Source organism: Lepisosteus oculatus, chromosome 3 (assembly GCF_040954835.1).
Source record: "Lepisosteus oculatus isolate fLepOcu1 chromosome 3, fLepOcu1.hap2, whole genome shotgun sequence".
Classification (NCBI taxonomy): Eukaryota; Metazoa; Chordata; class Actinopteri; order Semionotiformes; family Lepisosteidae; genus Lepisosteus; species Lepisosteus oculatus.
In genome coordinates, this window is record NC_090698.1 from 3,171,592 (window position 1) to 3,197,861 (window position 26,270).

Sequence of the window (26,270 nt, forward strand, 5' to 3'; positions counted from 1 at the left end):
AGATGTCACTCATCCTCCCCCACTGCAATATATAGTCATGGGGAGAGGTCTGTTTGGCTTGGAGAGTCAAATGCTGAAGATGGGCTTATACTGCGCATCCAAAAGCAGCATGAAGAATAAGGCACAGTCTGCTGACAGAAAGATATCAGGAACACTGTCAGCTGGGCCTGTCCCTGAGCTCCAAACAAGGCGGTCTGGAATGTGATTATTCTGGGTTAGACTCCCTGGGTTATGCCAAAATAAAATCAATTCATAAATAACATTCTGAATTTTCAGGATAGCACGCTCTTTACAAGTAACCTTGATCTGCACAGCACTGTTTCTTATGATAACCATTACCATTGGTTTACTATTAAGGCTATACTACTGAAAAAAAGCAGTGCAATTGCATATCGATTTTAATGCCATGCCATATTACTACCACACCATATTGATGTGATTATGTGTATAGTAACATTTTCACTTGTTTAGTCTCGATGACTGGAAATGAACAGTACCTCTATCAATCAATCAGTGATTTACAATTACATATTGTTTATGGTACAACTTCTTAATACACCTTATAAAAAAAAAAATTAAAGCATGGATGCTTTCATGGAAGAAAGTAAAATATGCATAAAAAAGAAGTTCTCACTGAGAAAGCATAAACAGATTGAAAGAAATCCGTGAAACAGGCTGACATTTCAACGACAAGGTTTTGTCACAGCAATTCTGTTTCTGTTGCTCTTTTGTTAGAGATAAAGGGAAAAATCTAGCTTTGTGAGCTCCTGCTCAGGATGCAGGCAACACTGCAGCTGTGTCTGTCAACCACACTGATCCCAGCTGCTGACTCAGGGCCCAGGGTTTCTGCAACAGCAGACACTGGGAGTAATCCAGATTATCGGCAGAGTCCTCCTACTTTTCCTGTGTGCTTACTTATCTAGTCTCCATCCGTCCCTGTTATGTGTGAATCCCACAAACCATAATTGCAGATTTAGCTGGCCTTTTGTTGACTTGCAGGCTGGAAGTACCCAGCTTTGCCTGTGATGTCTCCATTTACGATGTAAACCCTGCACATCAAAAGATCCTGAACATCTTTTTTTTACTGCTAGGCCCCCCAAAACCAAACTCACATTTAATTGCATTTAATTAAAAGTGTAAATGGAAAAACATAAAAAGGTCTGGCTTGGTTAAAATGAACCTAAAGATTAGATTGGTGTACTGATGTTAAGAGGAGAGAGAACTGCACATGCTCACAATATAAACTGCCGCAGTGCATCAGAGTTTTCTGAATCAGTCACCTACAGTACTTGCAATGGAACCTACTTCGAGTACAGTATAAACTAAAACATGCCGTCTCTCTCTTCCATTGGTCTTCAATTGCTTTTCAGTGATGGCTGTAAATATTCCAAAAATACTGAAACAAAAAAGAGTCAACTGTCACTTTAAAGCAATCAAGCCAAGCACAAAAGCCTGCACCACTTCTCTGGGGTTTCTAGTCAGTGGAAAAATTCTTCAGCCCAGCTGAGGAGGAACACAAGCAGAAAGAGAGAAGTCTACAGGGAGTCTAACAGCTAAGTGGATCATTTTTAATACCAAGGTCTCCACAACCCACTGAAGATTATCATGCAATTCGTCACGTGAAGTGAATCAATTTTCACTTCCTTTAAAGGGCTACTGATGTTCTGCAATACCATAAAGCTGTCTCTTTGATTTGTGGGGCCCTTCTTTCTAAACGCAGAGCGTCATCCACGTCTGCCATTTTTGATTTGGCTCGTTCTATTGCGATGGAATTATCGCTAATTGAAATTCCGGCGATGAGCGCCTCTCACTGCGCTTGATTTATGCCTGCAGAGCACATCTGAAGATAGTGCTGTATAAGCCATTATCGTATCTCCAGAGCTGGGGTACATGCATGCATAGGTGTGTGCGTGTCAGTCTGTGTGCACACCGTGGCCAACCAAGCAGGTCTTGTCTGACGATACACACCTCTCCAATTTCTGGTACGAGCCCCTTCATGAAAGTCTGCAACCAGACAGCATGAGACATGTATCTGGGCTATTTCTATATGAATTATACACTCACTCATCTTGGATTTGCCAAATGTTTTAAGGCTTGGCACTCCAGGGGAGATTACGCTATGTAATCTGACTAGCTGCAAGGACAGAGGAGAACTGATGGGAGAGCTCATCGGTGCATAGCTGAGCCATGCCACAGCATGCCCGAAGATGTCTAAGAAGACCCAAGAGTGTATTTCAGCCAGAAAGTCAAGAACAGCCAGGCCACGTAATTCCAGCCCTGCCCTGACTACACTCCATCACCTGCTCCTCAGCTCCTGGGCAGTTCCAGCCTCACTCAGATACAGGCTCAAGCCAGAATGTTGTCTTTTCTAGGCATCACCCGGACCACTTACTGTAAGTAATGTGTGAGAGCTTACAACGTGACTAATAAGAGCAAGGATATATAACATAGTGGTTACATGATTTGACAGCCTAATGACCCAAGACATCAGCAATCCTCTCCCTTTGGCAGTGATGCTGAAGGAGTGTTCTTGAACCAAGGCCACAGCTAGATCAGAACTTTAGAAGCTGGACCAGTTGCACGGAGATACACAGAAAATACCACTGAATGAGAAGGGGTAGAAACCGGATAGGAACTACATGGCAGTTTGATTCATTTCACACTTTATGACCTGCAGGTTTTGCACAACTGGTGCTGATGAAGCAGAAAAGCAAATGTTTATTTTTTGTACATATATATTATTTTAATTCAATATCGTACTCTTCAGTCTACAGTGTAGGGAATGACTTAGATCACTACACATCAGCTTTTAAAGCTTATCCCTTCATTAACTTACAAAAAATATTAATATAGTACATAAATAATATCACAAAAATCTGCTGTAAAACAAGCTCGGAATGCATAAACAGCTGTCAAATTCAAGTGCTTTCATTACATTAAAAAGGAACAACAACCAGCCTGCAAAGTGTAATTAATGAGCTGAATATGGAGGAGAGAAATAATGTTCTGCAGTACTTTAAAGCTTTAAACAAACAATTTATCTCTCCTGCAAATCTTTTGTCTGATCATTACATTAACACTCTCGAGATATTAATCACACTTAGTCCCACCAAAAAACATCCAGTTTGTAATTAGCTGTTACTTCTAATTGACCCCTTCTGTAATCAAAATGACCCAGATTAATTAAATATTGTATGATTGTTTGATATCAGCCATGGGATCAGCACCTACCACCCACTCCCAACTACAGGAAAACATGGTAGCTGGTTACACTTGGAAAAATTATCAAATGTTATTCCCTGTCCCTAAAAGGGGACTAAACTGCATTTAAAGAGCAAACCAGGTCATTTTATTGTCTAGAATTTCAGACCAATAACATGTTGCTAACTCCGACACTGTGTGTCTAAAGCACTTTTATCAAAAAGATTGTCTCTATAATTTTATAACTCCAGATTTATAGCCCTCAATGACAGGGTGTCTCTTGGGATTCCATTTACACATTGACTATTGCTGGCGGTCAGATTAGGTAGAAAAAATATAAATTTAAAATAAACGTTAGTATAGCCTGGGGATTCATCATTCATTCATCACTGAGGAGACCTGTGTTCTGGTACTGGTTGAACAGGAGTCTTGCAGGCAGGATGTGGGCTCTGTCAACCACACTGATGATGGTCAGTGAAGAAGGCTGAGCTCAGGAGCTGACAGTCATACCTGACTCCTCATTCTCTATTATCAAGGCAAAGCCAAGAATATCTTCATGCCTCCACAGTGTTTTAATGGCTTTCTTGCTTCTTTCAACACACAGAGATCCAGACAAGGGCTTATCATCTTGGCAAAAAAAAAAAAAGATTTATATATAACACTCAGTGTAGCAGTCTTTGTCCTTTTGTTTGCATTGTAATTTACTTCTTATAGAATTTGTCCATTTCCTATCACCAGTGCAGCTCAGTGGAAATGTACCGAGTAACACAGCAATTCAATATTCAGTTTGCACATTTTAATATTTGATATATCTTTAATATTGGATGGTAGCAAATTTAAATATTTAATGCATGCATTTTTTAAAATTCATTTGTGTTCCTACTGTACCTCCCACAGTGAAAGGGCCAGCCTTTCACTACAGATCGCCTCAGTGTGATTTATGGATTCAGTGTCACACAGAGCCGGTTTCTAAATATGTCAGAGGTCTGTGTAAACCTGCTATATGTCTCAGGAATGATGGCATCAGCACTACCACGAAATGCAATATGCACATTAAAGTCTGGTAAACCTTCATATTAATTTGGAACACCTGCTGAAAATGAAGGTATGCTATAGGTAAATTTTGAAAACCACTTTGGATGTCTTTGGAGTTTTCATCCATCAATATCGAGTGAAACATTTTCAACAAAGTCATTCCATTCTGGTCTTCAGGGGTCCAGACCGAGTCCAGCAGGTGGTATAATTCCCTGTAAATAAACACCATCTCCGGCCAAAGGAGAAAACAAAGTTCAATGGGTCCCATGAAGGCAACAGGGAGCCCAGGCAGGTAATGATGAGCTCGGGGCAGTTGAAATAGGAAGACCACTGAGGGCTGAAGACGAGGAGCTCTATTCTAAAAACCGGAGGGATATTTCTTATTTATGAGACCTGTCATTCAGAAAAAAAAATAGTATTCCTGCCACCTACAGGATTTTTGTTTAATTAAAGTGAACATGTGGGGGAACCGGAATCCACAGCACCAAAAACAACAGTGACCTGTTCCAGCTCTGATCACTCTCAGCCAGTCAAGATGGATTGAGTCCAAGTAAAACCCGTTTCCGTAACTGCAAACACATCCACCTCACCACGAGGTAATCAATACCGTCCATCACTCTTTTTATTCCGTCAAACTGGAACTCACAGCCGCTGAGTGAAATCCGAGACCTCCAAGGTGATGAACTCCAGACACAGGGACTGCAGGACGCATTCCAAATGAGACAGCTGGGCCGCAGGAATAATCACAACGATAACCAAGGAGAAAGATGCAGACCCTCACCGATATCGAGTAATTTACAACATTTCCACTGCCCCCCAAAACTAGAACACTGAATTAAGCAGTCTATAAATAATAAAGCAACTTCATGGAAGTCTGATTAGAAATTCAAAGCAGAAATATCTGAAAAGTGAATTGATCGGCAGAAGACACTAAAGGACAGCTGGGTTTCCCTCAGGATGTCAGCAAGTTAACCCTTTCAGGGAGCTAGGAAAATGTTACTGTCCTACAAAGAACTTAATTAGAATGCTGTTCGTATGTGCTTCCCGTGCTAACACGGAGAGTCCTGAAAGTCTTAATCTGTACAATTCTGGTATCACAATGTTTAAAGTGAATGAAGCCTTTCAGTTGTTTGTTTTCACTTCGGTATCACCGGTTATCTTTTTATTTTGCACCATAATTCAAAATTGTTGACTGTCTGTCAACCTGATGATGACCCTTACACCAGCCGGGGACAGGTGAAGAGTAGAGACAGTGCCACTGTAAGGCCTACAGCACCCGTAGGACACTCTGAAACAACTGTGAAACCGGCAGCACTGAGAACACAAACGTGTGCCTGGCAAGACACTGGGCAGGACCAGCTGAATTATACCCAACCCAAGTGGCACGGTGATGCCACCTGGAGCATCCTGGCAGCACTGGGCTCAACCTGCACTTCAAACCTGTACCTTCTCTGTCTGACCCGCTTGCCAGACTCAGAACTGAGCCGATCTGAGAAAATTAAAGTGGCAAAAATAATAATTAACTTTTGAAAAAATAAACAAAAGGTGAGAAACAGCCCAACACAAGGACAGAGACTCAGGACACTTCACTAAGGAACACAGACTGATGTGTGCACACCTCAATACAGACAAGAAGCCGTCAACCAAACTCCAATCAACTGTCCCTACTTTCAATTAATGGAAGTGAAATGAAAACAACCGTGCTTTTAATCCAGCCTGGGAGTAATTACACTGCCCTAAGCTGCATGTCAAAGTCATTTGCATCTGTTTTAGTCTTATTAAAACGCCCTTAAATCCTATTATAGACATGCACAGTAACTCTCAGAACTGGAGACAGCTAATTCGTACGAGGAGACTGCTCGTTGATTTCACCTGCAAGCCCTGTGATTCATGCTCAGATGAGGGCCCTAGCTCATTTCAATCCTGGTGAGCCCCCGTGTCCATTGATCATTCCACAGCTCCCCTCTGCAGGGAAATAACCTGCACACTGAGCACGCTGAGCACTGCAGAAGCCTCACCTGATGCCCGGAGTCCTTTCTGCAGTGAATCCAGCTGTGTTCCTCTGGACCTAGAATGCACACACACAATGCCCCCACACTGTTCTGTAAATAATTCAGTCAGGTTCAGGTACATTACACACAAACATCAACTCCTCACCCTTCCAAACCAAAACCCCACAAACTCTTATAAGTAAATTGACAATATTCCAAGTACAGGGTATCATACTGTACGTTACTGATGGGGTAGCAATTGTTTCCCAATTATTTGGGAATCAAGTACAGAAAAGTTGTTTGAAGAATATGGTGGTGCTGTGACAAGCTATATCAGCATTTGGTACGACAAGAGCAAAAGCAATAGAGCATATACAGTAGTTCTCATTAGGACCTTTCGACCACTGCAAACACGACAGGCGACAATGAAGTGATAAATAAGTCTATATTGTACATGGTGTTGCGTCCACCGATCACCTTGGAATTTGCCACCAGCTCATCAAATCCATGTGTGGTCAGGAAATAGTGGAATCTGAGAAAAAAAGAGCAAACATTAATGCCGAGAAGCCCATTGACTGAGAGAGTGTCACATTTCCCTGTTCAGCTAGCCCACTCATAGCTGCAGACTGCAACACTGCAGGTAACATTCATGTCAGTTTCCAGACAATTTCAGCTATGAATAAGCAATAGGTTTAACAAGAAGGACAGCAGTTCTGAACTTCAGGTAGACATCTTGTGGCTAAATTCGCACTTCCAATGCTAAAATCATTATTTTTTAATCACTGCTATTCTAAACAGCTATTCAATAGCAATTTAAAAAGTAAAATTTAAGGGCAGGACCTGTCTCAGATCACCATGACTGTTTTACTTGACACAATTTTCGAAGGTAGCAAAGAAATGGCTATGAGTGACAGGTCCTTTTTTATGTCTGGTATGAACGGTTATCACTGGCATTTAATATTTAATAGAACGAAAACTGCACACTGCATTTGTACGGATTTTATGCTCAATATTGGAAAATGCAAGGATTGTCACAGTCCATTAGCTTCCCCTATCTGTTAGTGTTTCTTTCATGATCTTTGAGCAGTAGAAAAAAAAATTAAAGACAGATTCTGTCTGAAAAATAACAGCGGATTATGCAATTTCGGAGTACAAGGTTTAGGTTGTCGGTCACATCTCTGAGGCTGAAGAATATTCTCGCAGGTGGCTGAGAATTCCAATGAATGAGGCCCCTTGGGCAGAACATTCAATCTTCTTAAAGCTTCCATCTTAATCGCATTTTAATGCATTTTCCGTAACTGCCCAAACATAATAGCAATACCTTAAGTAATACAAAGGACTTTGTGCAATCTGGAGATCCCTCAGAGGACCTTTAATTGGAAACTAAAAACCTTTTCCTAAAACATTGTAAATCTTAATAATTTTGCAACAAAACCAAAAAACATTCTGCTAGCAGATTACCGATTTTCAACTGAATCTTTTCCAATTAATTCAAGTGCCGGTTATGGAGGCAGAAACCAAATTAAAAAGTAATTTGGGATTTTTTTTTATGGAGACCTGGATTGTTTGATTGATTTGTGAATTTCTCCTGTATGCACTGCTTTAGCTAAAACTAATCCAGCTTTGTGTATGATGTAATGGATTTCATATGTAAATAAATGCCATTGAGTGTTTTAATCTTCCTCTCACGCTGCCAGACTAAATAAGACTAAACGTCAAATGAACCGCAAAGCAAATCCATACTTTTTATGCTCACAAGGACATAAAAGCATAAGCTAATTAAAAACAGAAAACAAAATTAAGTGCATGTGTTCAAAAGAACCTTCTGCATGTATAGAATCATAATTGTCTTCAAATGCAGCCTCTAACCAAGTGGTACTGCAGATATGCACCTTCATTTTTGAACCCTAAAGCAATGCAGTTTTCAAAGTCCAGGTCTTCAAGCAGAGCAGCTCAGCTCCAGCGAACATTTATTGAACACATCTTTCAACAACTTAAACCCATATACTGTAGACTGCTTAGCTAAAACTATGCAGTAGTGTGTATCTGAAAGTCTGGAAAACATAAAGGGCTGCTATCACGATTGCCCACAGTATGGTGACTGTAATGATTTTTTAAAAACTTTTTTTACTCAAGACTTTCAAGAAGTATTTCATATTCTACTAAGAACCATCACGGCATTACAGAAGTCTTGCAGTCAAAGTCTGAGCCAAATATGAAAGGACGACAAGTCACACGAATCTATAACGTATCCACTGTCACTTTATACCTGGAGGAGTGTATGGTCAGCCACTGCAGAGCCAAAGAAGCTGATGTAGCAGGTCACTTGCTCCATCTGTCACTCTCAATACTTCGGTCAAGGAGAAGCATGATTCATGGAACAAGAATAGTGAATACTGTATAGATCAGATATATACTCTGTCTTCTCTTTATATACGAGAACACTAGCAATGAAACAGGCAATACATAGGGGATGTTGTTTTAAAGGGGGCAGGAAAAATGAGACACAGGCATACATATTTTCTTAGCCATAATCCAAATGTATTTGCTGTTAAGGATCAAAACAGGCAATGGCTACTGTATATCATGCTGCCTCGTTGGCTTCTGTGTTATGTAAACCTGGATTACATTTATGAGCATTGAGGTAACACTATGTAAGGATCTTTATTGCTGGCCTTGATGCCATTTATCATCGAGCTTTTAAGCGTCGCACTCAGTGAAGTATGTTTTATAAAACACGTTTTTTATGTCCTGAGCGCACAGCTGGAAAATGAAATGCAGAAAAGCAGCGCTGCTTCATAAACTGTTATGGTTTCAAAAAACTATAAATTTCACAGCCATTAAAATTATGAATCTGCACTACGTTTATCTCTATATAAATATCACTGCTGGTACTAGAATAGGTTTTACCGTAATGGTATTTGATGCCACAGCCCCCGAAGCTCAAGGGAAAGCATTCAGCGGTAATAGAAGAGGGCAGCTGCTTTACAAGCGATGAACTCAATTTAAGCTCGTCTTGCAATTTCAGGGGATTCTGATTTTCTCTGAAATCCGCTCATTCAGGGGTCTGTGTGAGCACAAGTCCTAATAACTCTGTTCGAGTCTGGATCTCTGCTTTAGATCCACATATCATTCAAAGCACTGCTAACTTCAAGCATAAAGAAGAACATTCTATCCTTCCTCTTATTTACTTTCATCATTTTTCAGATTCAATCTTTGTAGTTTATGCCAACAAATCTGTTTTTTTTTTACTTTACTTTTGAATGATGCTATATATTGCAGGGAGTGAGTGTTCACGTTTCTGTATTGAAGGCTGATAAGAACTTTTTTTCAGGTTGCACTCAAGTGTCTACTGCCATCTCCCTTTTGCAGATCACACATGGGAAAGCAACAGAAACATGGTCAAGGGTCCCATTGTTAATGTGAAAACTAGGTTGCGAGTATAGAACCCAGAATCTCAGTAAAAGCACACTTTAAAGATTTCACTACCATTCAGTGATGTATACCGTATTTTAAAAATAGTCCAACCATATAAGGACTACAGACCCCCAAACACAATAGAACCATCTAGAGCAATTTCGATGTTAGCCTTTTGCACGAGTGTCTATGTTAGGCCTTCCATAATACACTAGATCAATTTAGCAGACACTTGAGCATTTGCGTCAGTGATGATTTGTGTTCACACCACTCCAAGGCTGTGCAACAGTGCTCATTGAGCACTTGAGTCTATTGTGGAGACAGTCCCCTAGAAAGTGTTGAAATCCACTGTGACAGGGGGCTGGCCTTTTGGCATAGAAGGATTCTCCGCTGTTCGGCTAAAGGCTATAGAGATGGAGCGTGAATCTAGACGGGGCATAAGTGGCACAGGACACAGCACTTTGTTTTGATATGACAGGGCCCTGTATTTAACAACAGGGGGTGATTTCTGTCTCTGAGGGAGTCTGTATCGGGACAGGTTCCCTGAACATCAGGCACTGCAGTTACCCCTCTGAGCTGTGATGAGAAGAAGAAGAAGAAGAAGAAGAAGAAGAAGAAGAAGAAGAAGAAGAAGAAGAAGAAGAAGAAGAAGAAGAAGAAGAAGAAGAAGAAGAAGAAGAAGAAGAAGAAGAAGAAGAAGTGCTTACACTTTTTCTGAACACTCCACTCAAAGCGCTTTACAGGTAAAGGTGACTCCCCTCCACCACCACCAATATGCAGCATCCACCTGGATGATAGTCTTCCAGTTCGGCCGGCACCTTCAGCTGAATGTCTAGAAGCTGCTGCTCACTGCAAGTGCAAAGAACACAGCTTATTTTCCAGGATCCCCCATTGAAGCAAACCTCCATCACCTTGGCAAGGACACAGAACACAAGCCTCAAAAGGGCAGTCGGGTAAGGGATGGAGCAGCGCTCTACCCCCCTCAACGGGCCTAAAGGCTTTATTTCCTACTGCCTGCAACAACACCGAAATGAAGTCCGAGAAACAACAAAAATCTGAAATGAGGGATTCGATGGGCTTTCTAGTGCAATATGCAAGATTCTGAATTTATAAAAAAGATAAACATGTAAATGATACATGGCAAAACTGTTCTGTGCATTGACTTAGATTTAGTTTGTGATGCCAATTTTATATCTACTAAAATTGCATTTTAACCTGCAGAGAAAAGGCACATCTGTGTTGTGAAGACATGATAAGAAATTTGGGAATGATGAAACCGGGACTCGATTATCCTGCTGTTGCAATTTCTATTCTTGAATGTTAATTGTTCACAGTGTAAAAACTGCCATTCTTATATCAAGGCTTGATGAAACTATTAATGATATTTGGTACATTTTGTCTGGAACTAAGCAACACAAATGTTAGTTAGGATTTAATAAGTTAATAGACTGTGCTTGGACATATGGACTGTTTAATTTGGTGCCCTAGCTACTCTGAAATGAACTCCTTTTAAAGGCCATTTGTAGACTAATAAGATTCATAATTTGAAAGCAATTTGTTCTTTCATTTTCCAATCTCATCTAGCCTCAGCCTCTGCCAAGAAGGAGATCGGCTGTTTAATTTTTTAATGGTTTCATTAAATCCAGTTCAGAAAAGAAAAAAAAATGCAATCTATGCAATTCTGTGGGTGAATCGCATGTAGTGGAAATCAGAGGCCTCAGCTCTCTGAGCCCGAGCCACACGAGCTACGTTTTCTGATTATCAACTGCAGCGATCTGCGTCAGACAAACAGAACTCAGGAACAGTATGGGTCACGACTTCTGAATCTGTCAGAATCACATCAAAGATAACGAATACTTAAAGTGACGGAGACGTTTTGCTTGCACATGGAAAGACAGATGAGTCCTGACTGTATATGGATTTAAAGGACATATTTTCTTGGTCTGCAATTCAGCTAACATCTGGCAATGCCATCTCTCTTCAATATGATTGAAAGCATCGAGCAACATTGCTTACTCTACTGGAAGATAATGAAGAGATTTTTCTTATTTACAAAATAATTAGAAATCAACTAAAAACTGACAACAAGACAACACAAGAAAGCGTTTCTGTAACAACTGATTTTTTTGCTCCCAACACTGATGTCTAGGCAGCAATTTGCCTTTTGCCAGCAGACAAGGCGTTCTCCATCGCCCCAACTCCATTTAAATAACTCTTATCCTTGGCTTGAATAATATGGATTTTAATTCACTCAGCTCCTAACCTCTGTAATTACTTATTAACACACGGTCTTGGTCTGTGGCAGCCTCATGCATTCGGCGGTTAATGTGGGTCATGAGCCAGAGACTGTAAATGAAATGGGTCATCAAAACCTCCACCCAGTCTAAGAAATCTCATTAACATCCCACAGCTGTAATTACAAAAGGTACCTGTCTTTATTTTCTTTTGTGTAGGACACGTTGACTGCTGCCCACTGACTCTTGGAGTTGAAGGCCAGTAATTGAAAATTATATGGCTTTATTGTCTGCTTCTACAGGTAACAGATCTAAGAAACCCCAATGGCATATAGTCCCAAGCAAGAGAATAGTACATCCTTTTCTATGTAGGCTTATATTAATACATAATCGGAGGCTGAACTTGTGTCCTCACCAAAACTAAATCTGTAATCCTATACAGTATCTTTGTTAAAGAAAATGCCCCATTTCATGATCACATCAGAAATCTGACTCTTGAACATCAGCCCTTTCTCCTCTACGACAGTTGGCAATCAGTTGGTGTCAATTCCATGCTAAACTGTTCCAAGTTTGATGATTTTATGTCACTTGCGAAGCACTGCAGTGCAAGACCCTGATTTTTTGTTATCAGATCAGTTATGCCAACAAATTAAACAGCTGATAGATTTGTCTATGCTGTGGAAACAGACTAATAAATGTTATTTCACTGTATATAAATCACTAAAGCTTTTCTACTGTATATCCTTTCACATTTAAACACACAAGAATACTTGCACAGACTGAAGAAGTTCTAAAGCAGCACTTTTTACATCAAGTGTACGGGGACTACAGTCTCTTCAGGCATGTCCTCTACAAATCATGTGCCTGTCTTTCCATTTCATTTCTTCCTGCTTTCCTCACATTCAGCTGAGCTTTCCTTGGATTGCAAACTAAGCTTTTAAAAAAATGACGTCCTTATTTAACCAGACGTGTCGATTAAGAAAAAAAACCTCTAATTTGCAAGGACAACCTGGCGAGTACCAAATTATTAAACAGTACAGCAGGACCGTTTACTACACCAATCTGTGTGGTGCACAAGGGCAAAACAGCTGCACCCCGCGCAGGGCCTGAACCCTCCAGTGCACAGTCCAGAGCTGTAACCACCCCCACACTGCTGCAGCATACTGGTTAACTAACCCCTAGCATGCACACAGACCAGCGCCTTCAGAAGGGCAGACAATACAGCCAGAATAATCAGAAGACAAATAAGCTGGCTTTCCCTGACACAGAGCTCAGCTATTACAATATTTCAGTACAGAATATTGGGATTCACAGCACAACACAATTCTTTAAATTCTGGTCTACCTCTTGCTTGCACAGACCTCTCTGAAAAGCTGCTCCCCATTCACAAGCCATGACTTTGTTTCCTTCAGCTGTTTTTGGAGATGAAAAAGCAACAATGCTGGAGAAGTACTGCTCTCTGCAGAATGTGGCTGGAGAGGGTTGCTTTCACAGTGAGCCACACAAGTGCAGTAATGGCTCACCCCTGGACTCCACAATCATGTCCACAATGCAATCAGACAGCACACACCGGCTCACCTGAAGTGGCTTTCAGGGACAAAAATGCTCCTGCTGACTCCCCTTGGGCACGTGGTGAGTTTTGCAATATCAAGCTAAAATGCTCACATCTGAAATCCTCTTCGAACAAAAGATGAGAGTGTTGAAATAAGGCAAAGCACAACTGCACGTTTTTCATATTATGTTAACTAGCAAAAAGAGAGATATTTCAATCTGTATTTTTGCTGTAGATGAAAAAAAGGAGAATCCAAAGCCTTTTACACTGGTTCTAAAAGAATGAACCTGTAAACCTCATGCAATATTGTCTAAAGTAGTACTGCAATTACTTTGGACATTCAATGTGGTTTATTTTTCTTTCATTTGTGAAAATAATGTTGACAATGTTTGGTGGTATTCTGAGTTCTGGATGCAGAGTTGGGTAGCATAATGCTCAGGCTATTCTGCTTTACTCCTTAGGACACCTACACTGGGCACTGCTGAACTAGCTGCTATACTTCAAATTAATACACATCGCAGCTGGTGTTTCTGCATCTGGATGGCTCACAGGTTGCCACCAAGAAACAAGCTGCGCCTTCTAATTCAGGTTGAACTAAAACAGTGTAAGAAGTACATACTGGCAACAGCAGAATCTTCATTTTCTCATGGCACCTCTCACTATGGGTGCTGCACCAGTTGCCACATTCATGCGCGTTCCTGAGCCAAGAACAGCACAAACAGGCAGCATGAGCTTGGACATCCGCAGCCCCACTATTTAAGAGCCGCAGACTTCTAAATAATTCAAAAAAATGGTCCCTTACAAGTTAAGACTCCACGTTGCAGGGTTTTTCAATTACTGGACGTCATTAATAAAAGAAGAAAACAAAGTGCCATTTACTGACCTGGAGTTTTGTGAAAACTTTAGTGGTCTCTACGAACACGTCATACTAAATCAGAAGAGGACATACTGTATATAAAGCTCAGTTCAGTTTATTTGTCATGCGCACCAGTGCAATGAAATGCTTATTTGCAGGTATGCTCCAATACAAAGACATGAAAGAAATCACAAAAACATGAACACAGAACAGCAGCAGCGACAAGTTAAGCAACATAGAACTGAAACATAAAACAAAAAAAGTCAGACAAGCAGCGTGAGAAGCAAAAAAAGGAATGAAGGAATCGATTATTGCTGAAATTCAGGATAACCAAAACCTGCAACACTTATCCTTGCATTTTTTAACTGCTTCATCCAAATTTAGGGTCACAGGAGCCAGAGCCTGTCCCAGCAAGCAACAAGTGCAAGACAGGTGCAAAAACATCTACTGTATGTGCAATACTACTGTATATAGTAATCATGAGATCTATTTCCTCAAGTGAAAAATACCCATTTAATAATAATAATAAACTTTATTTATAAAGCACCTTTCACATAAATAGCAGCTCAAAGTTCTTTACAAACCAAGCGTGACAAAATCTTAAAATTAAGAGATATACTTTCCGTTGGTGAGCTTTAAAAGCAAGTTAAAGAACTTTAAAATCTATCCTAGATAATACAGGTAACCAGTGAAGTTGTTTCAAAACAGGAGTGATATGTGTTCTCTTTCTTGTTTTTGTTAGGATCTGTGCTGCTGCATTTTGAACAAGTTGTAAGGGATTTATTGTTTTCTTGGGAAGCCCACTAAACAGAGCATCACAATAATTGATGGCATGTACAAGTTTTTCTGCATAGCCCTGGGATAAAAAAAGGCCTAACTTGTCCTCGTGTGTGGGCTAATGATTACAAAACACCAACAAGTGTCACAAGAACTGCACTCACCTCCAATCCCAGACTGCCTGCCCGAAGATGCAGTAAAATTACAACTTTCTGAGGCCTTAGAGATCCATAACACAGCATGCGGTGACAACTGAAAGCAGCTAATGATGCTCTCGAACACAGAAACCTGACCGCAAAACAAACACACAAACGACAACTTACCCGTCTTTTTAGGTGAGCTGCAGACATGACACAATGCTGGCGGAGGAGTTCAGTGGACCACCAGTCTTCAGAGCCCGAGCACTGGGCAGAAACTGAAAAAAAGGGGGAAGAAAAAGAAAGGGGGAAAGGTTATTTTTTTACGGCCTGCTTCCAGCACGTTCAGCATTGTCAAGTGCAGGTGAGCGGCAACACATGCACTGACATCACCAGTCGGGCTGGATCATGTTCTACCACTGCTTTGCCAGGCCAGCTGACCCAGCACTGTCCACCTCCTGCAAGGTCACCTCTGGGTCTTTCCACATCTATGGGCTTGGAGACACAAGGTTGCCAAGGGGACCCCAGCAGAAGAGATCTTTAGCAAGGAGCAACATCTCAACACAGCAGAGGACTAAGCATTCTGACAAGCCACACAAATTTTAACCTCAGTCTTAAACTTGGGCTCAGCAATTAATCGACTTGCATTCTTGGCAGTGTGACGTTTTGAGCCCAGTGACTCAGTCACTAATTTCGGCAGGTTTCAATGTCCTAACGAAACCAGAGGGCCTATTTCGCGGTACCAGATATCTTAAAGGACTTTGAGTGGAGTGTCCAGAAAATCCGCTGTAGAAGTGTAAAGCAAACAGTGCAAACTCAAACAGAATTCATAATCTATTGAAGCTTAACATAGCAATACATCTTAAAGCCAGTTTATTGTAACGTGGTCAATAATCACACAGACTAGTGGTAATGAAAGCGCTCTTTTACTGATCACAAAGGCATAGAATGGCTACCCTGTTTTTTCTATCAAAATAAACTTTATTTCAAAAAAACATCTGGCAATAGTACACATTCTCTCAAACAGTACACACTAATTGTCCATTATCAATCCATGCAAGTGGATGATGGGGCCGGATTTGCGCCATGAAAGAGTTTCTCCAAGCCCCTCCAAGCTCCAAGAATGCGGTCTTCCAGTCCTCTGCAGGAGCTCGGGGAACAGGGATTTCCTCTTTAGTCCCTGTCCAGGGCCCACAGTACCTCCCAGCGCTCCCTCGCCGTGGGGAAACCCCATCTGGCAACTCCTCCAGCTTCTCCAGGATCCTCTGGTCCAGCTCCCTCGCTCCCCAAATTGCGCTGTACTGGATGAGTGTTCCTCGCCTTCCACAGTCCTTGTTTTATCAAAGCAGGAACAGTGTCCCCTTGTCCACTGCAGTGGGTGCCAGCCCCAGCAGGATGCACTGGTAGCTGAGCACTGCTCCGGCTCCCAGGAGTTGCACAGTGTTGTCCATTCTGCCCCACGCCGCTCTGGACAAGGGGCAGCTCCAGAATACGTGCTCCAATCTGTACTACCGGAGACGTTGTTACACGCAAGTCAGGTGGCAGGAGAATAACAAGCTATCCACAATAACGTGATCTCTTCTCTTCTTCTTGTTTGGTTTTTGTCAACTACTGGTCGGGCCGTGTGCAGGGCAGGAACTGACCGGGCTGCAGCGCGTCTGTCCGCAGGTCCGCAGGTCTGCAGGTCCGCGCAAGGCGTCCACGACTTGTACACCGCAGGACCGTGGCGTTTGTGATGCGGTTTACTGTGGAAGCGCGCTGCTGCCATCAGGGAAAAAAATCCAAATAAAAACAATCAATCTCGTAATTACGAGGTAGCAGCGATCATATCGGTGTATGAAGAACCTGTTACATTTGCAATGGCAGTACCTACAGTACAAGCTAACGACAGCTTTGCATGAACTGGGGGTTTTGCGTACCTAACAATGTGCAAGGTTGCGAAATGCGCACAGATTGATTTTCCATCAGGTACTGTAGATATGATATACAGTATAACAATTTGTGCTATCGCGTGATCACGATAATCGTGTAATTACGAGATACTGTAGCACATTCTCGCGTGCTGTACGTGCTAGGCGTTAGCACAATTGTCATATACTGTACATATACTGTACTGTGTTCTCTTTCTTCTTTTTTCAGCATGGAATAAACCTACAGTATTACTTGTTCCTTTACTGTACACAATGCCTACATTATGATTTTCTGACCTTCGGTTTTAAGCAGTGGAATCGTTTCCAGGGCACTCTTGTTCTTGTTTGAGGATACGTGAGTGTCCCCATGGTTAAAACTGTTTACATGTGGTACAAACTAACATTTCATTAGTAGAAACCAGAGGGGGGAGAGAGTCTGCGCATTTCATAGCATTGTCAGGAGCGCTAAACCCACAGTTCCAGCTAACCTACAGTATCGATAGTTTGTAGGTACTGACATTGTAAACGTAACAGCTTGTTCATGCACCGATATGATAGTTGCTATCTCGTAATTACGAAATAATTTGGTTATCTCGTAACCCAGGATTTTTTTTTTCCTTGGTGGCGGCAAAGCACATCCGTGGTTTAGGCATACGTTAGTTAAAAATATTTCTTTTTCGTCCAATTGCCGTCGGGGAGAAACAAAACTCATTGAAAGCAGTTTGCTTGTGTTTACGCGCTGCGTTTTTGCTTTTTCCGCGCTACCCCCTGACGTTTGATGTGTAATCCTTTATTTTTACAAGTGGACAATTTTTAGGGCGCATATCACGTGAAACTGTCAGTCCCGTTTCTAAATTGTTTTGTGAAATCTTTGCTGGTCGCTGTCTTTTGTCAAGTCATCGTACTGTAACTTTCCAAGCAGCCGCGGGGTCTTGTCATCCATCGTCGTGATAACGCGTTACAGCCGAAGAATGCCTGTCACGACGTTCACATGCATGCCAAGCCCGTGGGCTCCCACTCCATCAGTACTGCGGCGTGTGAGACTAATCCTTCTCAGGGGTCAAATACAGTATGAGCCGGCCTGTTCTCAGCAATTGTGTACCTGCAAAGAAAATGATCTCTAATGAACTTACTGTGTTTGTTCTCAGTCGCTAAACAGAATAAAAAAAGGCCTGGGGTTATTTATGAGTTGTAGGGGATCAACATCTAGTCTTAATGAATGACCATGAAGGGCTGGCTAAAGAAACTATTTTTTTTTATTGTAAATGTTCTAAGCAACAACAGCGTTTGTTGTTTTTGTTCTCCCCATTTCGGAACAACAGAAATTCACCTGCTTCACCAGCTTTTCCTCCAGGATCTGCATTTTTTCTCACTTAACATGCTGTTGGGCTGTCATCATCAAAGCCATCTGCAGTTAATAATTAGTTTCTGGCTGCCAGGCTGGTTACATGTATTGATTGCAGGCAATAAATAATAGGATTCTTCAGGTTCTGCATGGGCTGTTACCTGAAGAACTCTGCTTACAGCTCTCTCATTGCCTCACCTGTACGTCCTCAGAATCACTAATCCACATCCTTGGTTTTTAAATGATGTTTTTTTATCACTTTGTTCACTTGTATTCTATTTGCCTCTACCTGAACATTTTCTCTTGAGTTTCTAAATCTAAGTTATGGTAAGAACAACAACTGAGAGCTTAATTAATATTCAAAATCCCTTGCAAAAGGCGTGCGGAAGAATGTCATTTACAGCATGCTGATTTTACATGCACATTTTGCAAATGGAATAAAGCCCTGTCCTGTTTCAGGAATTGTTCAGCAGCTCCATTCCTTCACTAGTAGTATTTGCAGTGCAGGTAACATATGAAGGCACTTGTGCCCCTGAGCAGCAGCAGAAAAGTACAGTAGTTCATTTCAAAGCAGCTGGATTCGGTGGATCACAGTCACACCACAGAACAGCAAATGGTCCTGAGTTTTAGTATGCCAGTACTTAAAAATTTTGGCGAACCCTCACTGTTTTTTAAAAAAACAGCACCATTCACACTCAGCTTGTGTGGGGTAACTGGAAGTATCTCAGAGAGCAGACAAAACACTTGGTCGTGAGTTTCACGCAGGGCCAGAAGTGTCCAGTGTAACGTTACGTACTGTGGTCTGAAAATGTGTGCAAGTCTGTTACACAGCGAGGCATAAACTGGGCACTGGTTGTCTATTCTCTAAGACCACAATGAATCAATCTGACGAAGAGCAGGGCCCTGCAAGTAAAATAATGACCGATTGGATTTTACTCTGAAGATGATCTACAGAAAGCCAGGAACAAGCCTACCATAATGTTAAGAGGCTGTTCACATCCCTTCTCCTGCCAGAGCTCTGCATAGATTAACTCTCAGATAAGGCACAACAGTGTAAACAGGCTGTGAGAAAGCAGTTTAATCTTGCCAGTTTTCAGACAGGCAGGGGTTTATCAGTGCCCTTGGGCTGCAGTTTATTACACACTTAAAGTAAAGTTTCCGAATATGACAGGACAACAGGGTATAGAAACCCACTCATGAACAAACACCTCTATGAACCTATTTTCAAAGTGCTGAGTGCATTTCATGTTGGCATTAAGCAAGTGCTATGAAAAGACCATGACAGTGTGCTGTTGACCTCTGAGGCTTTTTACAGAGTTTGAGTTTTACATACTGTATATTGCTGAGCAAAAGTCTCAGACATTATGCATTATTCTAGTCTTTCCACTTAGTTTTTCCCACTTTTTACAGAAACATAATCCCCTTCTCATCTTCATCTTAATGTTTAGACTGTTTCACCCTGATAGGTCCATAATTTGGATTACAAAATCATAGACTTTTAGCTTTATGAATATGTACAAAGGAAGGAATTAAATGACTGATGAGGAATACATAACAATGAGTCAATTACACGCAAGTGGTAAGTGGTGATGGATTAGCTGCTACAACACTTCAACACTTCACTGATTTTGTATAGTTTGCATTGAATTCTTGTCATCGGGATGTTGGAGATTCTGATCAATGTGAATTAGAGATTGCTAAATGACTTCTTGATTTGATTTCTTTTCACACGAGCTAAGCTGAATGAATAAGTTAGAATAGTACAGAACATTAGTAGTAGCACTGAGTAAATTGTTGATGCTCGTACAGCTCATACTTTATATTGTAACTCCTGACTGTGTCCAAGATGTCTATGGCATTGCACAGCAGTGTAAAATCCTTCTTAACATTGCTGTGGCCAGTAAACAGCTAAACCAAGTGTAATGTTAATTGGTATACCCTGATTTCTTTACCTCAGCACAGATAAGTACATTAGGAAGGTGACTGAATAGACCTTTATTCATATAAAACAGAGGATAATAATATAATTGGTTCACTTACAGTATGTGACATGATACAGCTGTTTTTATGGATGGTACTGTACATGAGTCAACCATGAATGCAAGTAAGCAGGTTGGAAATCAATGTTGTTTGCACTGGCAGCTGATGGTATCCAGCTATTAGACTTAAACAGGTATGTAAAATTGGATGTGCATCTTTAATCTTCTCCTGTAGGCCACAGATCAGATACAGGCCCGTGTTGCAAACCTGTTCATTCTCTTAGTGCTTTTGTGCTTCACGTTCCAAAGCAGCTAATGGTCTTTGATTAGAAGATGGCATATAGCCTCAAAAACCACTTTCACCCCTGTAGTAAAAACCAGTAGTGTCTACAGTACAGTATGTGTCTTTCTGAAGATGGAGGTGTCTGTGATGCCCGAGGTGAGTGAGAGGTCTCATGCTATCCTGCGTCTTCTCAGTGTTTGAATTCTGTACATATTTTCTTTAAGGGGTTTGAACCAACAAAGATGTCTCTTGCTTCTGTCTGGCACCTAGCAAAACATTTTTCACTAAACTGCAGCAACACATCGCCAGTAAGCAAGGAATTAGTTGATCACTCCATCTGTCATAGCGATATATCTGTCTGTATAAAAATGCATTATAGATCTGTTTACCTTACTGTTGAAATATAATGTCTTGTGTATACAAAACAAACATTCAATGATTCATTCATTCTGTGTGTCTATTTTGGAATATAAGCCATTCAACAATTAATTCTGTTCAGGAAGTCCGTGGGTAGTGACTCCGGCTTAGAGCATAAGGGTCTCTAAACTCCATGATCTGAAAAGTGTTAAAGAATGTGTAACAAGTGGCACTGCTTTCCGGCAGCAATGCTAATCCTGAAATACTGGCTGAAAGCACAGTGTTGTATTGAGCTGCTGCAGTGCAGGAAGCCTGCGTTTCAAGCCCAGTCACAAGATTAAGCAGAGCCAACAATGAATTTCATCAACAGATTTGCAAACACGGTACGAATGCAGTCCTACTAAATCCTTAAATGGCCAGAGGAGCCTTTTCACTTATTTGTTTGTTGTTTTTTTTTTGTGTGAGAGATTATTCTCTGTGTTCCAGCAAGCCAATCTTTTGTTGTACAGATGAGGGCGGGGGTGGTGGGGGGGCTTGAATGAGTGTTTAAGACAAAAGACCCTTTGCATGATTAAACATGAGGATGTCATGGGCTCGCTGCTTCTTTGGTGATACAACTGATTTAGGGTGTCAGTGCCAGCTACACAAGGCCCTGGTGTTCACCCTCTAGACTAGAGGGTGTTTTTCACAGCAATTTGAGGACTGCAGCCTCATAAGAAAATTGTTTTGTCGCCATCTGGTGGAAGGCAAGCAGAACCGCATGATTATATATTTTTTACTTTTCTGGCAAGAAGACTATGTTTTATTAGCAATGCCATTATGTTATTTCAGGTCATGTACATATCTCCCAGGTCTACAAAACTGTGAAATCTTCACTTCAGCTTAATTTTTATTAGGGAAAGAGAGAGATTGATTACATAGTCCTAGTGGTACACCACACAAAGTGAAAGCATGATACAGTATAAACATTGTACAAAGCCCCGAAGATCCCATTCAAACTGGCAGCAGTAGACATCACTGCAGCTGGGAGACCCTGTACCCTGGTGCTGACTGTACATGGACTTCAGATGTGATTATTTCTATGGGCTGGAGGTGCAGCTGTCCAGGTTGCTGTAGGTTCACCACTCCTCTGCTTGACCACGCCACCAAGGTGCCATGAGGAAGACAGGGTCACTTGGCCTGAGCTCACTCTGGGCTTCCTGGGTCAAGAGCTTTCGAGCACATAGCACTAGGGCCTCTTGGTTACAAAACCAAATACAGCTTTTTAAATAGACTCTTAGTACAGCCAAGCCTTGGGGCAGAAGCATGAACTGGGATCATTTTATCAGGAAGACAAATTGCAAAATAAAAAATAATACTTCAGAATAAGCAGATTTTTAAGGAAGATATGTGCTCTTTATGCCTGTTTTGGAATCTCCACTTCCAAATCATCTCATCTCACTGCTGCAGCTTTCAAAGCACAGCAGACAGCTTGCACATGTTTGAGCCTCCCACTTCTTTTCCATGCCTGTAGGCATGCAGTGCAAAAGGCAAAAGTCCAGGCATAATAAGGAGGAAACTGCAATCCCTGAAGGCGATACTATAGGTTTGCAGGGGCCTGGAGACGACCCTTATACAGAACGTCCTTGCCTACCTAAACCCCTCACAACCCCAGCAGAACCAAACCAGTTTTGCTTCTCTTCACAGGGCAAAATGACACATCCTAGATCCATGTCGACCATTTCCAGATTTTACTGTTCATACGTCTTAGAAAAACAGGTCTGAGCTCAACCTGGCCTGTCGTTTGCAGCCCATGTGACTTACAGTATGTCTTCAACATTACTTCTTCCTTCTTAAATACAAGGGGTCTGCATTCAAAGAGGCAGCTACAGTACAGCACACCCAGACGAGTTGTTCCAAAGGTATGCAAGAAGAAACATCCCTGAAGGACCTGACAGTGGGAAGTCTTTTAACACAGATCATCTCTTTCGATAGAGTAACTAACACTCACGCAAGACAAATTAAATATGAACTATTTACCTTGGGCAGTACTGAAAAAAAAGGAGGAGGTACAGTAAATTGTGCATTTGGGAATATTATAAAAGGAGAGAATATGCTGTGATGTTGGGAGAAGCATGGAGAAATAGAATCCACAGAAATGAAAACTCTGTGGCATTTCCTCACTGTTTTCTGAATTGAAGAAGCTACTGTACTCACACAATATTGTCAGTTTGCTTATGTTAGTACTGTATACACTGTATTTATCTTTATTATTTTACAGTTCATACAAAGACCTATTTAGCCTAGGCTGCATATGCAGCACATCATATTCACCACTGAGAACACACACTGGAACTGTGAAAACTCCAGTATGGGGAGAACCTACAAAACCAAAACCTTTCTTATGTCACTTAAAAAAAATACAATTATACAGATACAACACACGAAAAGTCAGTCTATGGCTTTTCTGCAAAACAAACAGGAGAGGTGGCGCTCATATTAGAAAGTACATTTTATACAGCAAATCAATTGCAATTCAATACCAGCATTTTGCCTGCGTTTGGTTTCAGGCCTATTAAAGGGGCGAGTTCATCTCCATTTACAATTATGCTGAATTAGCTCTGACGTCCTGTTAAATTAGCTTTCATCTAGATTCTGATCAGCATTTCATTTTCCACTGTTTTTCTGCTTCTTAATTCTAAGAAGAAAGTGAGGTCATGGTTTCCTAATACTTGCCTACTATTTCACAACGAGAAAACACACTTGCACCAACAATCTTTGGACACAACGTGCATTCAGATTGGAGACCTTGAGGTCTCCCACACGTAAATCCCTGGCCTCAACCAAATGAACAGACTCTCTAGTGAATAAGAAGATGGCTCAAGGAGCATGAGTCACAAATTCCATCACCATCCCAGATCAGGTGAATGTCCAGATCTCAGTCCTGCAGGAAAGTGGAGCCAGAGAAATGTACAGTTCAGCCTCATACACTATTACCCCTAAAACAGATTTAGCTTAAGGCAAACCCTCAAAACTCCACAGGAGTGAAATGGATATATTTCCAAACCTTGTGGAATATAGTGCTTATCCCATTCGAGGTGTCTGCAGAGCCCCAACATGATTGTTTTGGAGAGGTTCCTAATATTTTTGCCAGAGGGTGCAAGAGGTGATATCAAAGACAAAAAACAAAACACAAAAATGCCTGTTAGTACAGCACATCTTCATCTTGCGAGCTGATGAAAAGAGACGCTGTAGAGGTGAATTGATTGCCTTTGCCATTTAAACAGCACAGGAGATGAAAAGGCAGGGCACTCTCACGGAGACACTCTGTGCTACATTTCAGCGCTGTGCGCACTGCACTGCATCACCACAAGGAAAGCCAATAGCGCATCTTGCCATGACAGCTTCTGGTCCACCTAGTGACTTAAGGGAAAAGAACAGGGCGGATCTCCACTGTCAGCTTTCTGCCTTGCTTGTCTTTGATGTTTAATTGATTGCTTCTGTTGTTTTTTGGGGGGGGTGTTCAGTTTTCACAGAGGCCCCATGGCTGTTGCAAGACCCAGCTGCACAGCTGTTTGCAAGAGAGGCACCAACTCAGCTCGCCTTCTCATCGGAAGATGCATTGAGAAGCAGATTTGATCAGAAATGTCAGACGAATGCAGTGGTTCCATTCAGATCCCAAGCAAGTATTGGAAATTTCACATCACATAATCAGAATCATTTAATTTAGTAACCACCTATCAGAACTTCCCAGTCCTCTATTGTTGTGTTACTGACAGGTATGTTCACTAATATATCTCCAGAGCTTTTATAAAATTCCCCTTTTCCAAAGACCTGGGCCACACATCAGGAGCACACATGTCCTGGCTATGATTGTCCATCTGAGTGCTTACTTTAGCTGCATAACAGCTGTATGGCAGCACAGTTCAGTAAAGTTCTCAGCGTCAGAGCTGCTACAGGAAAAGGGAGATGAGCATCACAAGATGACAGGGACAGAAGCCAAACAGCTCCATTTACACAGAGGGAAACAAGGTGCTCAAGCTGTAAAGGAACACCAAGTTCAAACTTATTCACATTTCGAATCTTTGAACAGATGCACGGAACGTATTACTGTTCTGTACAGTATGTTCATTCTATATTTTCTCTGCATCTAAAATGCAAAGGATCGTAAAAAGGAAACGAATAACAAAAAGATTTAATTATCTATGAGACTGTACACTTCATCATACCACAATTAAATCACTAGCTTTTTGAAAAAAAATGAATGCCTTCAACAGTCGGGAGGAGGAGGAGGGGATTTTTGATACTGTAATTTGTTCAGTCTCGTTAAGGGAAAAATAATTCATTCCTTTCTTATCCCCTGACCTCAGAGTAATGGAATTATTACAAATGAACAGCATTAACAGAAAAGTGCCTGTTTGATCTCTTATCAGCATGCAAGGAGGGAGCTTCTCCCAGTCTCTGGGTTGCTTAGTCTGAAACGGACATTCAGCTTGTGAAGCCCACTGCAATATTTATGAAGCAATTAGCAGGCATTCAATTAATTTCACTTACATTATTAACAAGCTCACTACCCTCTTGGACTTGAAACACATTCTGTTTTCTCTTTTCTTACATACAGTACTGTGTTTGTGCATTTAATGGTACGACTCTGCCACATGGTGGACAGGCGGCTGTAATGCAGCACTCTGATTGCCAAGACAGGGTCTCAAGTGTTTATCATGGAATGCTGCTCAATAAATGAGATGCTGTTCTGCCCATAGAGATCAGCGCATGGGCAGTCACCCTCCTAGTTTTTAATTCCAGTCCTCTGTAACTCATTCTATAAAATTGAGCTGAGATATTATGCACACGTAATTGCATTTTATTGTTCTATTAATGCCATCAAGTATTTCAATACCCGTGTCTGCTGGTTGTATGTACAGTATGCTCTCGATCAATTATTTGAACACTTACAAAGAAGAGGAGGCTCAACAAGAGGTTCAACCCATCCAGTTTGTCTATTTCAAACAAACATTTCGTGAAAGATGGCACAAAACAAACTTTTGTATATAGAAGCAGCACCAGTTTGCACGTTTAAATGCAATTCAAGTTTCCACTTGTGTCTGTGTGAGGAAAAAGGCATGTCTTACAGCAAGCATCTGCCCCACCCTGAGTGGTGCTGGCCAACAGAGAAAGGAGCAGTTTAGATCTGCCAACCAAATCTAGCCTGCGTGT

The 26,270-nt window shown here is 41.3% G+C and overlaps 1 long non-coding RNA gene across 3 annotated transcripts in view; it reads right to left on the minus strand.

Annotated features, from left to right (window-relative positions):
- LOC107076651 (uncharacterized) overlaps window positions 1–26,270 on the minus strand; it is a 111,080-nt gene that overhangs the window by 24,401 nt on the left and 60,409 nt on the right. For 2 of the 3 annotated variants that reach the window (XR_001477834.2, XR_011184950.1), the window contains exons 3-4: window positions 15,387–15,478; window positions 2,766–6,759 (exon numbers count right to left, since the gene is read on the minus strand). This is a non-coding gene — a long non-coding RNA (uncharacterized lncRNA). Of the gene's footprint in view, window positions 1–2,765; window positions 6,760–15,386; window positions 15,479–26,270 lie in introns of those variants that run through there. The other variant, XR_011184953.1, reaches the window with a different exon arrangement.